Below are 13,252 nucleotides of genomic sequence, written 5' to 3'. Positions count from 1 at the left end.
GTCAGACCCTGGAAGAGGCATTAGCTACCGACCAAGGAGGAATGGATAACAGCAGTGAAAGAAATCTACATGAAGGAAGGTTTAACGCAAATGCTCAATGAAACCACTCGAAACATAGATGAAGAAGGTTTCCCGTTTGCAACAAAATATTTGGGTAAAGATTGACATTAATGTTGTTTAGAAAAAATTAGATTAATCCAACTGCTCTGTTGTACTTCTGTAGAAAACAATGGTGGGGGAAAAGGCCACACACACTGATGGAAATTTGAAAGGGCAGATTTCCTACATCTTGGGGAGCAAGGAGGGATTTAAGTTTATTTTTTACTTACTTAACAGTTACGTTGGATGCAACTTATTCTATTTCAATGTGTGCCTATAACAAGAGCGGTTGTGATGCCGTCACATAAAAAGAGGAGTTGTCATTTGGTCCCCCCCATCCGAGACTTGCTGAGTGAGGTTCAGTGGTTTCAGCCGTGGTACGAAGCAGGTCTCATTCGAGCCGGGCAGCTGTGGAGAAAAGGTACATTTGTCACCTTGAAGGAACTACAGTGACCTGCAGGGTGTAGAAGTGCCTCCCATGCTTTTTCTTCCGTTAAGAAGTGCTCTGAACGACACTCGTTGGGACGACTCCCTAAAACGCACCCTGACGCCCGAAAAAACGAAAGGTCTCATAGCACGAATGTACAAATCATTGATCTCAAGAGGTCACCTCCAGCGCCCATCAAAAGCTAAGTGGGAGGAGGAGCTGGCAATAGCAGCTCATCCAGAGATATGGAGGGGGATATATAAAGCGGCATGGGAGTCATCCATTTCTATGCAATATAAAATGCACAATGCACGGCTATTGAGGAGATGGCATTCCACTCACTCAAGGCTGTCCAAAATGTTTCCGGGCACATCTCCCTACTGCTGGAGAGACTGGAGAACACAGCGATTACTGGCACCAATGGTGGAAATGCTGTAAGGTACAGGTGAACTGGAAGTTAGTACTGGGATGGAACCAGGCCATAGACAGGGTTTCCAGGGAACTAACACCAGCGCTTGTTTTGTTTGGGGTAGGAGCAGATGAGGAAGAATTGTACGACTTACTGACACACATGACGCGCAACCTGTTATTAGCGGCTAGGGTATGCCTGACCATCAAATGGAATTCGGCAGCACTCCCCTCAAAAAGAGAATGGTTAATCAAAGCACATGCCATTTACGAAATGGAAACAAACCCTCACGGCCGCTGTACACGAATCCTGTAGATCTGATATGGTTGCCCTTCCTAGAATATTACACAGCATACTGGGAACCCACAGACTAACCGATTGAACCCATTATTGGAATCAATGAGCCAAGCTAAAGACGCAGCCCCATAATGTTCGTCATTTGTTGATCTTGAGCTATATATTCAAGTTGCATATTGTGGCACAAAAGGTATTGATGGTAACCAGAGTAGTGCAAGGATCTGACTGTTAATTTTTTCTGTTCTCCATTTATTTTTTCAATTAGTGAAACGAGATGAGTGGGGAAGGGGGGAGGGGAGAGTGGGTCTGAAGCACAAGTTTTATGTTGACTGCTTTTTCACATTTGGCTAGTAATTGAACGTATGAAAAGCCACGGAAAGATACTGTGAATCTAACATGTATCAAAATGGTCTTGTTGAAAACTAATAAAAATATATTTTTAAAAAAAGAGGAGTTGTGTATGAAAATTGGACAATGGGAATGAGCAGATTTGTAATGTCGTATTTTTTCTTTGAAAAACTGAACAAAAACCTATTTGAAAAAATATGGCTTTTCAGATTCAGTCCTATGGAAAGATTCTAAGAGACCACCCTATTCTTGTGAACAGGTATAGACACCAAGTTCTAGACAAACTATATGGGTTGTGTAACCGAGCAGCAAGGCTTAGACTAAGGAAATGTGCGGGTGGTGAAAGGTTCAGTTTAGCACATACAGATCAGGAGCAGAGCTTTGCCTGGACGGTTAAAGAAAGCGATGCCGGCTGGCTTCCAATGACAAATTTTGGGTCTTCAGCAAAACACAAGAGGTGATGGATTGTGTTAGGACAGCTTTTCTAAAGTCTACCTAAGGGTTTCATAAAACCATACATCAGAGACAGTACATAAACTCCACTCTTAGTATAAGGCTGTACCACCTGAGAATGTTGATAGCATGGACAGAGCAGCCACGCTAATTTTAGGAGGGAGAGAGAGCTGTAGCTTGATACAACATATTTGTAGCATACATATGGTCCAAAGAAACACTGAAACACTATGCATTGTAAAAATAAAAGGTTTATTTAAATACAAGTAGGCCAAGATAAATCTTGGGTAAGTAAGTACTATAACCTCAAACACAACCATAAAAAAACAACTCACTACCTATGGTATCCACACCAAGATATAACCTTATTTAGAGGAGCAAGAAGCAAGTTGGGGCGAGTCAAACCTAAGGTTATACATGGAGGATAGTAGTATACTATTCTTAGGGAATAAGACCAGGTTAGATGTAATTTTAGAATACAATCAGTATTTCAAGAGTAGATTGACCCGTCAGTCATGCAGTGACACTCAGCTATTGTAAAGACTGGAGGGGGGCGGGGTGGTTTCTGTACTCCTGCTCTCTATATGGCAGAGCAGAAGCAAAGAGCACCCCAGCCAAGATTCTCTATATGGTAGCTATGGATGTGCAATCAAGGCTTAAGCTCTCAGGTTTGATGCGGGCTGGTTCTTAAGTACAGTGTAGTCGCCAAACCCCCACAAAGGAATGTCCACACAGATATACTGTTCTGTCTCTCCTTCACACTGCTGAGCCAGGCTCAGGCAACCAATCATTCAGAAGAGCTTTCATGAGGCAGGCAGCCAATCACGCTCACGGTGCATTCAGGCCATTCCTCTCCATACAGACACTCACAACAAGGAATGTGGATTGGGACAAGCACCCAGCCATTCAGCACTCCACACTGCATTCATATCAGTTTTGGGCAGGGCTTTCTCATTCATTACGTCACACAATAGAAACCAGACACCCATTACATGAAATGTATATTGGTCACACACTCCATTCACCCAGGTCCCACCCCTAGGTTTTACCCACAACATACAGTCACTGGGAAGGCTCCAGCCAGTCTGGCCTGTACTTCCCCCACAATACCATATATAGAACTTCCACCCAACAGCCAGTCAGTGAAAGGGACCGAGTCAGGGATTCCCAGGACTTCGGGAAAACAGGGTAACAGGCAATAGAAAGCAAGAGGCCACATAGGCCATCTCGTCTCCTACCAGGAATCAACTGATTCCATGGCAGGGCCTGGGTATCCCAAAAAGGAGGATACTCAGAGCACACGTCAATTTCAGCATGGAGCTGCCACCAGCCCATACCCTGCTCTGTGGGTCACACACAGGTACCCAGAAACATACTAGGGGCACAGGATTGTATCCCCCACCCTTGGGTGCCATAAGGGTATCCCAAGGTTTGTTTACCACAACTAAAAAGAGGAAGGGCTGCACTGCCAGGAGTCACACATGGACTTCTGTGCTGAAAACAACACAGAACACACATGAAAAAGGAGTACAGGACAAGGACAGGGAGGCCCTGTCCCTCCAATGCATTTCCGGCATCAGTTATGAAATCACATAAAAAACCAACCCAGTTACAAGTATACTCCTTACAACATTACTTTTGTATAACTCAATTCAGAGGTAGTAAAACAACTCATACTTTCTGGAGGGGCCTCAAGCTAGTCAATGATAAGTATGAACACTCAACTATTTTTTAATGCACTAAGCAAATCAGGGAAAGCAAAACCCTATTACAATTTAAGAAAGTCAAAGTATTTCCAGTAAGTAATTGACCTTGTCACTATTTTAGAAGTGGTCTAAGCAGTTTCAGGGAAAGACAACCCAGTGTTACAAGATTAGAAGAGCAGCAGCTATTCAAGGTAAGAAAAGAACCAAGTACTTTTCAGAGGGGCTACAAGCAACGACAAGTATTAACTTCCAGACTGTTTAAGATTGGTATAAAGCAGACCAGGGAAAGCGAAACCCTATGACACCCTTTAAGAATGATACAATGTTATTCAAGGCATGTAAAACCCTATTGGCAAGCTTTTACACTCATTCAGTTCAGAATAATAACAGCACCAATACGTATTACAATGAGGAAACAACATTCAAAGTTAGCAAAGCAACCTATACACTTTTTAGAGGGGCAGAATGCAACTCAAAAGGTAAGCATAAACTTAAGACACTTTTTAACTTCTTCTTTCAAAGAGATGCAGTGACCACTCCAACCTTTTAGCAATAAGTACTTTTACACTGGTTATACTTTCAAGACAGAACCATTTTCTTATCCAGTCCATCCCTAGTCTAATGTACGAGTTACCTCAAGAGACAAAAGAGGGACCCTAGTGGTCTAGATGCCAGTTGTAAGCAGGTTGAGATAGGTTTCCCTTGCAGGAAAGGGAAAGTTACATAGGAGATCTTCTCAAACAAGTAAGGATTCACTTTCAGAGTTAGTTAAAGTGTTCAGGGACTTCACAGAAGGCTCACTATATGTGTTCCAGTAATAGGCCTGGGCAAGTGGCATGGGCAAACTCCCAACCATACACATCACCCACTCAGCCTCACAGGATGCACACCAGACTTAAAGGAATGGTTCGGTCACAATTTTTTGTTGTCCCTACGGGTCGGCCATGTGTTTTTAAGCCTAAATCGCTCGATTTTAGAAAAATTTCCTATGGACCTTACCCGAGTTTTCGTCCATTTTCGTCCATTCGTCCACACGAAAACAGGCAGCAGGGCACAGCCGTTTTGTGATAATCCTATCACTTGCTGCATCGCCCTGGCTGACCTGCTTTTGCGGCACTAAATCATATCGCCCGCCCCTGAGCCTGTCATCAGCAGACGCGTACCGCCTATTTCACAATGCCAAAGCACGTCTTGTGTCACCATTCGCTGCGCTTCAGCTAATGACGTGTCGCCATGGAAATGGCAGGACGCCTCTTTCCTCAATAAGTATAAACAGACCGTTTCACAACACACAGCAGCAGAATTTCGATTCCATTCCTCTCTCTGTGTTACTTTGAGTATTCTGTGGCTCGTTTCTGTGCTCTGGTCAGTTACCTACGTTGCTTATAGCCCGTGTGACCAGATACCAGTACCACCGCTATAAATTATTTTAATTTGTTTAGCACACAATGGCTACAATAATGCCCTACATGTACGAGCCCGGGTATACCGAGGAGGAACTACTGGAAAGGGAAACACGCGAAAACGATGGGTCTTTGGACGGCAGTTGGGAGGACGATTCAACAGCTGAAGAGCCTGGACCTAGTCGCATGGACGGTTTTTCCACCTGGTGCATATGCAATCGGTGCGAGCTAATGCCAACCGAGGACGAGAACTGCAGCTGCTGTGAAAACTCGGGATGCATAGCGTACATTTTGGAAGGCGAGCCACAACCGCAATGCATCACCGAGCTGCCAGACTTCAGGGCAGCCTGCCTCACACGGGCCGTGTTGAGGATAATGATGGTGCTTATGCACGAACTTCGCGCAACTGCTCGTCCTCATAATCCGAGTAAGTATACTCTGCTTGTCATGCGACTCCTATTTCATGGTCTTCTACTACATCCAAAATTACATATACATATCATTGTAACGCATGAAAGTCGTTCAATAGTGTGCAGTGTCTAGATAGCATTTGTCCGAGCAGAATGCCATTAATTACAAGAATTGTCATTGACAATAAACATTTATTAAACTTATCTTGGTCATTTAAAAACAGTTTGTTTCATTCCTTTTCACAGGTGGTACCGGCTGGTGGCCTATCGTTCCTTTACATGGTGGCTTCACGGGAGGCTTGGACACCGTGTTCGAAGAGTAATACCCGTCTGTGCCGTTCGTGCCATAAGAGAAACTTTCCCAAGTGACAGCGGTCAGTACAGGGGATTTTCTCTCACTGTGCTACAACCCGACCAGTACAATGTGTAAAGTCTTGAATTTTTGGTCATCAAAATAAGATACAAAATAAAACACCACATATATTTTAACAACGGTTGTTTCGATTTTTTAAATGAATCAAGTGTGCCTCCATTCAAGGATGGACGTCAGACATCTGTGCTCCTTATGGGTGAAGGTCAGGTCGCTGTGAAGCAGGGTGGTCAATATCTAAGCTAACATAATATATTCTCAATAATGCATGCACTAAATAACACTTGTACAAAGTCTTTCAGTCGGTTATGTCTCTATAAAAGTCACACATATAGCTTTACTATCAATTAACATTGGATTATACAGGCCTTAGGTTAAGGGTCTTGACCACTATAATACACTGGTTGAAGTGTGGGTCTGTGCTCACAAGAATCTCCGGTATCTGGCATTTGTTATTGATAGGCAACGATATACTGCAGTAGGGGTCTAATGTTAGTTGGGGATCTGCTAGGTGGGCATCATGGCGTGGTCAGTGGTCTGGCACATGAAGAGAATACCTTGCAGGGACACAGGGTCAGAATGGCATTAAGTTTCCACTGGCGAGGGTGTGTGGGCAAGGACACATTTGTGGAGATGAACAAGCTATGTGCTTAGTTCAGGCTGGCTCACATGCAGGACAGTGATCTCAGAGGAAGAGGTGTTACATTTATTAGCTGTTGCAAATACCTCTGGAGTTTTCCAGTCATAGTGGGAACGAGGGTGGGGGCCATGTGCTCTGTGCAGTGAGGCCTGGTCACCACGATGGAGTGGAAAGGGGGTTACAAAAATGGATGCCCGTGTCCTGCTCAGTGGTCGCATTACGTGAATGTCAACCAAAGTTATCACATAAGGGCAAGGGGCGAACCCACTACTGGAGGCACTGGGTCCGAGTTTCTACTGAGAAGTAAAGGACGAGAGGGGCCCGATGGCCCCTCGAACCCACACACTTGCCTGCACACCCACCGGCCCATCCATCCCACACCCCTCTATCAAAGGCGGTTCGCACCCGGAGATGAGTGCTGGCATGGGGGGCAGTCACGGGCGCAAACAGCCAAGGTGCCAAACAGCATGTACACTTCAAAAGGTATCCTACGCCCAGGGGCCATCGCTCACATGGCATCCTCAGTCCCCGTGTCTCCAGGCAGGCCTCCCCTGAGGCAGGCCGCCCCCCTGCAATCCACATACGTGTGTCTCCATTCAGCAGTCTTCCTGTGCCTTATCTGCACGCCCCAGGCCCATCCATCTCACCCCCCTCTATTAAAGGCGGTTCGCACCCGGGGATGAGCGCTGGCATGGGGGGCTGTCACGGGCGCAAACGGCCAAGGTGCCAAACAGCATGTACACTTCAAAAGGTATCCTACGCCCAGGGGCCATCGCTCACATGGCCTCCTTAGACCCAGTGTCTCCAGGCAGGCCGCCCCCCTGCAAACCACATAATACCACGACATACACACGTCATTCATTCACAAACACACCCCTGTTTCTAATACTTTATAAACCACTTGATATGTCTCATGAGAACATCTTTGTGCTTTGCAAGTCAACTCCTGAACCTTCTACCTGAGAAGCACTGAGATCTATGCTAATATGCTCGTCATCGTGCTATCTGTGACCGCTTCGAGCAAGCTCGTCAGTGCGCTACCTGTGGCCATCTACCTGTTCTCCTGCAACATACTGCTCGGCCTACTGAATCCAACTGTTTGCTGGTCAAGGTAAGGCCATGTATCCTAATCATATTTCGGTCATTTGTACATTTCTATCTATTTGCGATTACAGTACCCAATAGTGCTGTGGTCATTGGTCTCATTGCTATTGATTTGAGTTTCAATTGTTATGCTATCAATAGATCTATTTATTTTCATCTGTGTCAATTGTCATCGAATTGCATCCTTTGGGGGTCCAGTCTATAATGTAAGCAGGTTTCCTTCTCGTGCAAGACAGAACATCCAAGGGACGAGTCACATGTTCAGAGTTTAGTCACATCCTTTAAAACATTTCTGTAACTTATGCAAATACTAAGCCGCACATGATGAATTGGTATAGTTCTGGCGACCAAACCTTGCATTGAACATGGTATGGTTCATTTACTTTATGACATTTTTATTCTTCAAGGTTTTATAATAATCTAGATATTTACTTTTCAGAATTTTCAATAATGCCTGCCTGCTCGATTAGCAGTTGCCCTTCGAAGACCTATGCTAAATCTGAAGGCACTACAATGCATGTATTCCCTAAAACTGTTAATCGAATAAGAGAATGGGTCAGACATTGCAGATATCCACCGGAAGAGCTTGAAAGTAGAGTCCAGGAAGTCTTTGAGGACAAGAGGGGTGATCGATACCGCATCTGCAGCCGGCACTTTTCTTTGAACATGTACGCCACATCTTGGGTAACAAAGAAGAATAAACGGCGAACGACACGAAAATTGCTCGCAAACGCTATTCCAACTCTATTCGTCCACATTCCGCCACTGGTGAGTCAAGTGTCCAGATTTAGCTTTAGGCCTTGCGGTAGTGTGTAGGTAGCCGAATGGATTAATTGATATTTTAGGTGTTGTGTCCCTTGTAATACTTTTGATATGAGTGTATAGCTTTTTGAATAATGACATTTATCAATACATTATTTTTCGATTTTATAACCCCCAAAGGAAATCTATTTATGGTTTCAATAGCATTATTCTCAAGTATTCTGTCGGTTTACATGGCAATTTTTTAATATTTGCATTTCATTATCAAACAATAATTTACCTTTACAACTGCTCGACTATCCACTGAATATGAAGCAAGAACATTCTACATCCGCGACGTGCCCGCAGTTATCAACCACTTCTAGCGCGTATCAGGTAATCGTACTTGGCTATTCCGCTACAGACTTGTTTTATGCATGTCAAGTAACAGTTTTTATGTATCGTTTGAATATTTTACCAATTGTTTGCTTAGTGCTTTCCAATTGATATACACCTTAGTTGTCGTCCCCTGGTGTTTGTTTTCAGTTATAATTAGTGTTATCCATACTAATGCAAGTACTGTCTTTCAGGGAGATGCTGAAGCGTCCACAACATTGACAACAACCCTAGATGTTCCTCAGCAGCACAAGGTATGGATACTGACAGCTCCATCGACCATGATCATCGGAACTGGAACACTTGTCGTTTGATTGTTCTACACCATGTTTCATTCGTGGTTAGCCATTGATATGTACCTGTGCGGTCGACCCCAAGTGTGTGTTGTGTTTTCAATATTGAAATCCTTACTAATGCAAATACTTTGTTTCAGACAGTTGTTGAAGCGTCAACCCACGCACTTGATGCGGAGCCTGACATTCAAGTAATTCCAGGGGAAGTGGAAGCGGGACCATGCGGATACGAATCGTCGCAACAGCTTTCAGAAGTGCACACCATATTTACAACATCCATAGATATTCTTCAGCAGCACGAGTTATGGATACTGACAGTTCCATTGAGCGTGATCATATAACGTGATTCCATTTGCTATACTTTCTTCCCTATTAATGCAAGTACTGTGTTTCAGGGAGACGATGCAGCTTCCACTACAATCACAAGATCCCATTTAGATGATGCAGATGTAAAGAAATTGGAGAAATAAGTTGATTAAATCTGATCATATTTAAATATTCCTTGATTCCTTTAGACAATGCATCATTTGTGGTTATCTCTTTATATGTACCTGTGCCGTCGACCCCAAGTGTGTGTTATGTTTACAATATTGAAAACCATACTAACGCAAGTACTGTGTTTCAGGGAGTTGCTGATGCCTCCTCTCCAATACAATCATTCATGGCAGTCCATGCAGAGCCAGAGGTATGGATACTGACAGCTCCATCGAACTAGGTCATCAGAGCTCGAATACTTGTTGTTTGATTGTTCTACACAATGTTTAATTCGTGTTGAGCTATTGAGATGTACCTGTGTGTTCGTCCTCATGTGTGTTTTATGTTATCAATATTGTGATACATAGTAATGAAAATACTATGTTTCAGGGAGTCGATGGAGCCTCATTCTGTGCTGTCTATGCGGATACAGAAAATATAGTCGTTGCAGCGCAAGAGGAAGGGAAGAGATGCAGAAACGAATCGGAGCTACAGAGTGCAGATGTTCAAGGTCGAGTCAAGAAAGTTGCAAAGAAAAGAAACAAAAATAAGGTTAGTTACAAACAGTTCATAACTTTAGACTCTTTGTGCTGGGGACTATTTTATGTTTTTTCCAGTCAATTGTACTATACTTTATCTTGTGTTTAAACTGAACATCCCTTTTCCAATCTGTCCTCTAGTTACCCGTGGGTGTACGAACTATACATACACAGACAGTGAAGCGAATGAGAGATGTTGCTTGCCAGACCATTTACACTATGGAGGAACTATTAATTCAGACGCCGCATGTTGAGACTAGAGATGCTCATATCCAATGGCCAGAACATGAAATGAATGTGTTCAGAGAATCCAGTAAAGTTGTAATGGACCATTGCTACAGTGCGACTGCACCACCACAAGAAGATGATACTGAATATATTGAGGATGGCTCGGAAGTAGTTGCAGATCAATTCTCACAATCTGCACCCGCTAAAAAATTGCCACCAAAAAAGCTGTCGACATTGTTGTGTTCTCCCATCAATGTTGAAGTAACAGATATTGAAATGACAGAATGAACCAGCAGCAGCATTCACCGACGCATCAGAACCGGATATCGGCGATATTTCTTTCAATGCTGCTGATCTGTCCTCAACGATTGTCCGAAACAAGTGTGATGCCGGATGACAGTCTAATGAAAGAGGGCAAATACATAGTATTCGACAGTTGTTTGATGGATATTATAAGTATGCTGAAATGTGGGCATTCCGTCAGAGGGAAAGTATGTGGGAAGCCATTGATTCATGTGACTGGTCAAAAAAAAGGCAGTAACCTCACAATACATGCCGCCTGTAGATTAAATCATACGTTATCATGGTCTGCACAACCGATGCTGGGGAAACTGCCAGCAGGCAATCTACTGTGTGCAGCTGCATCACTTGTTAGTGGATCCAGTTTTAGAAAGTTTGAGTCTTTCTTTCAGTTTGTGGGACTTAATTTCATTTCTAAAACGCAGTACTTCAAATACCAACATGATTATCTGTTTCCAGCCATTAGTGATGCTTGGAAAATTGAACAATTGTCTCTAGCAAGTACATTCGAAGGGAAACGATTCAGGCTAGCCGGTGATGGACAGTGCGACAGCCCTGGATTTTCTGCCAAGTACTGCACCTACCACTTTCAGGACATGGATAGTAAGAAAATTATGAGTTTGGTGGTCGTGCAGGTAACACAATGTACATCCTCAGTGGCCATGGAGAAACTAGGATTTATAAAATCAGTGGAATATCTACAATCGAGGGGAATGCGCATCGACCTAATAGCCACGGACAGACACGTTTCAATTGCCAAGAAAATGAGAGAGCAGTTCCCACATTTTAAACTTCAATTTGATGTATGGCATCTTGCTAAATCAATCAATAAGAAAATCTCAGCTGCAGGGAAAAAAACAAGGTTTGGAAAGTATTTCACAGTGGTCCCAGTCTATCAGCAACCATCTTTGGTGGAGCTCCAAAACTTGTGAAGGGTCAGTGGAAATACTACTTGAAAAATGGCAATCACTGATGCACCACTATACAAACGTTTACCGTTGGTCAGAAAATCTACATTTCCACCAATGTGAACATGGGCCTTTGTCCCCACAGGAGGCAAGGAAGAAGAAGTGGTTGATTCCATCTACACCGACACACAAAGCCATTGAGAAGATTGTTTTCGATAAAACTATCAAGAGATTTGATGGGACTGACAGAATTCTGTCACACAGGAGGTTTGGAGGTGTTCCACAATATGTGCCTAAAGTACAGGCCAAAGCGCTCGCATTTCAGCATACAGGGCATGAAACATAGGACTACTTGCGGTCTTGGCCCATTACGAGAATCTCTGCCGTGAACAATCTAGGACTACGGGTAATGTAAGGATGCCTCGCTACACTAAGGTGTTTATTAAAAGAAGTAAGCAATGGGTGATCAAACCAGTCTATGAGGAAATGGAGTTCGACTTTGTAAAAAGCCTTATTGTTGCTGTACTCGAGAAGCACAGATATGGAATATTGAACGTTTCTGTGCAGAGCACTGATGCATTGCCACCAAACATTGCCACTGTGCCATGTCCACCCAAAGCAGAGCTGGTTGTGAAGTACAAATCCCGGTTTAAATAATTGTAATATGATTGTCTTTTTGTAAATAAATGTTATTGTACAGTGTACATACAAAGTATGCTAACCCTAACCCCTCCCTTCACCATCCTGGGTGGCGAACAACCTGGTTTTCATCTTCTCTCTCTATTCACCTCATATGGCTGACCTTGTCAATATGTGTATGTATATATTTTTGTTGCTGTAACTAAGTTTCGGAATCTCATGTAAATGCTGCGCACTGTTAACCAGGGGGAGGCTTGCGTATTGCAAATAATAAAACAAACAAACAATAAATCTCACTTTCAGCTCAACTCCTCGGGTACTTTATACTTTCCCTGACCTTCCCCCAAAAAGTCAATGTCTCCATAGTTATGGTTCTCTAGGGTTGCAAAGCTCGCGGACAACGAGGACAAAATTGGGGGCCTCAGAACGCGCCAAGCGAGCCATTGCAGATGGGAGAGAAGCTAGTTCGCATTTGCACATTGAGGCCTAGTACATAGATGGATTTAGAAATTCAAGTTCTCAAAGATGGCTTTACACGGGATGTTTCAAAGTAAGAATGTATGCTCATTTAGAGTGAAGGTTAGCGGCTTTGATTTTCAGCTGGCGGCCTGAAGAGGCCCACAACTCGCACTGGCAGTATAAGGTTCTATTGTTTTTTGACCTTGAGAGACAGGGACCATGCCGAAAGGACTTCATTTGAAGGAGGGGTGCAATAACGTAAAAGACTATAAGGCAGAAAATTCTGAAACTAGACCGAGTTTCATGTTAGTTCAGTATACGAAAAATCGTTGTCAAGAGCACAGTGGGATTTACGGACTGCATTACGCAGAGACACAATGGAAATTGCAAATATAATTTAAGTAACTCTTTAGACGCTTTTATACCGGAATGAAGAATTAATGAATGGATGAATGAATGAAGAGCAAGTAAAACGTTTGTGGGAACATCTTTGTATCGGGCACATGGGCATGCAGGTCCACATTCCACACGCATGTAGACAACAGTCGTTTCTCATTGTGTGTTAACCTCGATTTACTTCGTTTTTTCGCATTGATTTTAGAGCCTAAC

General features: G+C 43.4%; 1 protein-coding gene across 5 annotated transcripts in view; it reads right to left on the bottom strand.

The window, feature by feature from the left end:
- SESTD1 (SEC14 and spectrin domain containing 1) overlaps positions 1-13,252 on the bottom strand; it is a 1,198,983-nt gene that overhangs the window by 874,421 nt on the left and 311,310 nt on the right. The window lies entirely within an intron of this gene.

The sequence above is a fragment of the Ambystoma mexicanum genome, chromosome 9 (genome assembly GCF_040938575.1).
Source record: "Ambystoma mexicanum isolate Mex_15411 chromosome 9, UKY_AmexF1_1, whole genome shotgun sequence".
Classification (NCBI taxonomy): Eukaryota; Metazoa; Chordata; class Amphibia; order Caudata; family Ambystomatidae; genus Ambystoma; species Ambystoma mexicanum.
This window is presented reverse-complemented; position numbering and strand designations above follow the sequence as displayed.